Consider the following 6,133-nt stretch of genomic DNA (forward strand, 5'->3'; position numbering starts at 1 on the left):
TCCACTAATAAAATAATTATTTTATTTTCATACTTTTGCTAGCGAAAAGTTAGGAACGAACGAACGAACACCTTACGAACAATCCGAACATTTTAATTTCTACGAATGAACGAACGAACGAAAGAACAAAGTAAACATGTTTTTTGCCTACGAACGAACGAACGAACGTTCGTTGACAGCTTTGTTCACAGCTAACAAAATGACGTATATTCTCTCAGTCACGTTTCAAATGACGTATATTTTATTTTCACAAACTTATTTTTTCGGCACTTCATATCGATCCATATAGGTGAAATTAAAAAATTTTTGTGACACTTTGGGTACTTTACTGGTAAGTAACGGTGTATTTGAACTCTCAAGTATTTGAAGTAGAAGCAATTATTGGTCGTGAAGTCATAAGTAAAAAAGGAAAAGTACGTATTAAAATCAATTTTTATTCACTATTCTATTTATAAGTTATTAATTCTGTTTTCGATTATTAATACTATTTTAGAGGAAAACATGAAATTGCCACTTTCGCAAATCTCTTGTTGATAGAAGTCGATTCGCAAATTTGTTTATATCCTTTTGTACTCTTGGAACTTAAAACCAGTGCAAATGTTCTCACCATCCCTGCGACATGACAGTGTATTGCAAAAAGTGACATGGTGGCGCCATGTACAACATGGTGGTGAAAGAACAAATTTTCATGTAAGAGCATGTACGACCACATTATTGATGTTAGTTGTTATCAACTTGGATGAAATAATTTGTGGTCGCAAATGCAAAATGTGCGTGGTCGCAAAGAGTGATCATAAAATTTATCTATTTTCAAAAATAAAATGTTTACAATTAGAAAATTCCTTGCGATTTCATCATTTTTGTATTTAAAATTTATTTCGTTTAAAAAAAAGTAGAAGAAAAAACAAATCGTCTATCACAGTGTGGTCGCAAATACGTTGTGTGGTCGCACATGCAAAGTTTGTTCTTTCACCACCATATTACAGGTACATGGCGCCACCATGTCACTTTTTTCATGTCGGGGGGATGGTTCTCACATTCACTGAGTAAGGCTTCTTTGGTGTAACCAAATGTGAGAGGACTTCCATAGCAAGTCCTAAAAACATGTGTCCAAATCGTCAAATCCTTTGAATAAAAATTTCAAGCCTTTTGAATACCACATTCCGTATCTTAAAAATATTTGCCAATTCTAGGGATTTAAAAAATAAAAAAAAATCCATATACTCAACGCATTCACAACGATCCACACATTTTACATTCATACATTAATTGTTCTTATTTCTATTTTAAAATTAGCTCTATTTCTATTTCTTATAGATAGTTTTTTCTTAAAACTATAAACTTCTTTTCTTAGATTTTGGATGTTTCTTCGTTGACCCAGTGTGACATGTAAAATATGACATGTTTGCGTACAAAACCCTTTTCAATAGCATCTATAAATAAAATGCGGCAGCCTAAGTTTTGTCGGCTGCGATTAACGTTCGACTTGCTTAGCGTATAATTTGTTTTGATAAAATCATAAAATCCATGTGAGTGTATACACTTTAAAAGATGTTGTATGCGGTTTCAATTAGTCGAATTACAAAAGTTTTTGATTATGATAAAATGACGTTGCTTCGGAAAATCACGAGAATAGCGCAATGGATCCATATACATAAAACAAGTGGCAAATGGTTTTAAAAAAGAAGAACAAACATACACACACACGCACACACCTACACATCGACTGAATATCAAACAACATTTGACAAGACTTCTCGCACTAGGAGAGCACACACAGTATTTATGGAACAACATACATACGAAACAACCATCAAATTTGTTAAAAAGAGCATCAAGTGTGTATTTAGTTTTGAGTGGCGTATGTTAGAGTAAACGTTCAAGAGATAATGGCATAAAAGGACCTCAATAAGTAATTACAGCAATATTGTACAGCATGCCATTCAAAGTGGCGCGCGTGTGTGTGTATGGATGTCTGTATAACAAAGTGTAGATTATGGCAAGCAATGAGTCTTAAATTTTATACAAAAATAATAAAATTTAAACTTTATTTCATTAAAGTTTTGTCTTACATAAAAGCGTAAATGGATACGGTTAATTAGGCGAATAGACAGATGTGTACGCGTGGGGGCCGTACGCATACGATGTGAATGGGTTACATGCCACACGATAGTTGTTTCGCTGTCGAACGACTTGAGTGGAACGCAATAAATATGACGAAGATGTTATATTTAAGAGCGCCGTCTGTGTGATGACTTTGTCCAACTTCTATCAAATATCGCATATCCAACTTCTTTTTCTCTCTAAACGAAAACAACAATAGCAATAATTGAGTATCAAAACAAACAAAAAAAGCGGATGGTTTCTACCGCACCATGCAAACTAGAGCGTTAGTAGCTACATCGAATTAAATAATGGCTTGGGCACTGTTTTCAAGCAATGCAATGTGTACCGTAATCTTTGGACTCTTCTTCATTGCAATTAATCCACTTTCTCGCCATTAGAGGATTTTTTATGACTTTGATCTCGTCGCTTTGCAGACATTTATCGGTGAAAAAGGTTACAGTCAATTAGAAACTTTGGCAATAACATATAAAATCGCTTTCATAGCATACGCACACGCACACGCAAACACTTTTTTCTTTACAGTTCCGTTCGACCGTTGTTGTTGACTTTTTTCAACTGAACTTTTAAAACTTTGAGTTGGAATGAATTTTAATTTTATTACTCATCCAAATACTTTTTTTTATCATAGCGCCATGTAATCATCATCATGATGGTGACGCATACATGCATGTCAGTTTCTTTTTTTGTTCAAAAGCTTGAATTCACTAGAATTTCCAATTGGAATTATGATGTTTCGATAGAAAGGAAGCACTTTTTTTGGTTTCGAATAACATTGTCTTTCATTTTAAATCAACATCTATTGAAAACAGAATATTTATGCCTTCTTATTCCTTGTCGTTGTTGTTGTTTTAAGAATTCATCTCATCGTATTACCGTTTATGAATCAGACGTGGACGTGTTTTTTTCTCTTTTGCTTCAGCGAATCGGGACAATGAAAACTAACACACTAGCGAACATACATGTATAGATTGTAATGCGGCACACCATGATGTATAATGAAAACAAAAGATCGTCTCATAAACAACAATCTACCAAGACGTTGTTATGGAATGAACGAGTATTTTGTATGAACAATGCCACGAAATATGTGGAAGTGTTAAAAGACTCGACGACAATAAACTAAAACATAATACATCGTATACGAATGAGTGTTTAATAAAAAATAGAGGGAGAGAGAGAGCGAAAGAGAAAAATCCGAAGAAACGACGAGAGGATGCAGCATTTTTGTTAAATGTGCTGGATTTGGATCAAAACGAGCTTTGTCTATATCCAGCGTGCAATTCAAAGCCGAACGGCAAGCGCAAAAGAGTGCAGAGCAAGAGAAAAGTACCGTCAAGTAAATAAGAATACTGTGGACAATGTATTTAACTGCATTTTAGTTCATTCATCTACAAAATCTCTGTACAAGGAAGAAGAAAATTCAGCGAGTTAATTCTTTGCTCTTTCTTTCATCCATTAGAAATATGATAACCGCTTCACACGCATGACTTACTCGCATGCACACACACATACAAAATATTCGATTTTCTATGGTTTTTTTGTAGCTCGTATGTGTTTTTTTGTCCTTGGTCATTGTCTTTGGCACATAGTACACACATTTTGATGGAGCTTTTGTTCCGTGATGTTGCATGTTATTTCAGTTCATTCTTCATTGAATGTCTCTGGAGAGCAATTGACAGATTTGCTGTTTGCTTTTCATTTTGTTCCATATTTTTGCTTTGCTTTTCGTTTTTCTTCTTCTTCGTATGTGGGTGTGAGTCGATTTGAGTGTGTGTGTGTGTTTGCTTTTGCCGGATTCATGCGGATACTCTTCTATTTACATTACACGATATTCTTTATATTTTATGTGGCACTTTCTTTTCATTCGTGTGCTTTTTTTATTCGTTGCCACAGCCGCGTGCACGCTCTCTCTCTCTCTCTTTCTCTCGCCGCCACTTTTTTTATGGTGGCTAAATTCATACTCATTGCACACAATACACATCTATATGTATACTGGCAGCAGCTCTTAACATGCTATGCACTGCTTTTCATCATAATTTATGAATCTGAATACGAGTAGTAAAAAAGGAAGAGGAATCACACATAGATTACAATTTATTGGAGTGAATATATGTGTGTATATGTGACAATGTGTTTTTGCGTGCCTGTTAAACACATCTCGTCTTATTACATTTTTTTTATATCACTGGAATATCATTGTCTTTTGTCTTTGCGTTGCACATTCATAACGCGCTCAATGCTTGTTTTTTGTGTTTTCGTTTTCAAATTCTCACACCAATTCGGCTACAATTCGCCGAAAGGCCATTACTATATAACCAAACATATTAACATTTGGTCGTCATCATTGTACAAAAATACATGTATGAATCCCCCACACACACACACACACGTCAAATGTGTGGTGCCGTTGATATAGTTGGTTATATTGTTATCCTCTTGGTCGTCGCGCGCGCAAGAGAATTCACATTTGGCTTTAAGGCAAACAACCCAATAAAACTACTGTATTTCATCCACTAAATATTACATTTTATGCGAACATGAAAAAGTTATATGAGACTGCGTCGTCTGAAGATTCGAAAGCTCTTTCACATGCTCGAACCGTACCAATTAAAAGTGTAATTTAATTACACGATATTACGTTAATAAAATTCCATTAATAGACTCATTTCCAGTCGTTTTGCTGATGATTTAATAAATGATTTACGAGCCACCAGGTCAAGTATAATGTGAATGAGAATCAGTGTTAAAACAATCACGCAGTTCAAATATTTATGTTTTTCTACGTCGGTTTTTTTTCTCGTTTCATTTCGATATTAAAAATATACTTTCCAAATGCAGCTGTCTGCAGTGTAACGCGAATTATTTGTCTCCTTTTTTATGGATGGAAGCGAGAGAATGAAGAAAATATACATAAAAAAGTCTGTAGAAGAACAGCTTATACTTATCATTCGCACTCTCTGCAGAAATTGTTGTCAGCAAACTGATTTGGATGATTGTGCAACGAAGGGTGGAAGGGAGCAAGGGATAAGATCTGTTCAAATGTGGTTTTGTTCCATTCCGTTGTTTGAGGCTCGCTAACAAACATTCATATATGAATATGCATGCTCAATGCTCATTGTGCGATACGAAATACAAGATTTGACACAAGTGGCACTGAGTGAGAGCTCTATGATGCTGATGAGTATGTGAATGTGAATTGTCACACTAAATGGTGATAACAATGGACTCTCGGTGAGTGTCTTTTATATGCGTTATCTCGATGACATCCATAAGATGTTATTGCTTTACAAATTTCAATGATGCCTTTCTATTTGCCTTTTTTATGCTTTGCCGCTCTTTGCCTCCCGCTCTCCTATCTTTCACTTAGTTTACTTATATCATCGATTGGCATATATGATTTATATCGGAGATGAGTTTTTTTAGACGACAATGAATATTTGAAGTAGATCCTAAACAGATCATAGACTTTATTGAAATCCGTTGGAGACTTATTTTTCTTTTTTAACATGCTTTTATCACAATTTCACCACATATATTAGTCTCTGGAGACACTTTTTGCTGGCAATTTATTTACATATTGAAAAAAGAGTTGAATGCTTTTTCATAAAAAAATCAATCTGAATGAAGCAAGTTTTCAGACGGTATACCGTTTTATAAACTTTTACAAAAGGAAATGTGGCCAATAGAAAGCCAAATATTCAATTTAAAACTCAACATCGATTTTAATAACAAACAATTAAAATCGAATTGATTGTTTGGTAGATTTCTAGCAGATGATATTATATGTAAATAAATTTTATACGAAAGGAAAATTATTGACATGGTTTACCGTGGATTTTTTCTTTAACAAAAAACCCTAGCAAAACGAAAGAATTTTCCAAAAGTCCATTCTACCTAGTCTTAACTCCATTTCGAAAGAAGAGGTCTTTAAACTCGAGAAGTTTATACATCGCCACGAGAGGCAATAATATATGACGGCCTAAGAAGAAAACAATAACATACAGAA

Source organism: Contarinia nasturtii, unplaced genomic scaffold (assembly GCF_009176525.2).
Source record: "Contarinia nasturtii isolate CC-2019 unplaced genomic scaffold, AAFC_CNas_1.1 Cnas_scaffold_220, whole genome shotgun sequence".
NCBI lineage: Eukaryota > Metazoa > Arthropoda > Insecta > Diptera > Cecidomyiidae > Contarinia > Contarinia nasturtii.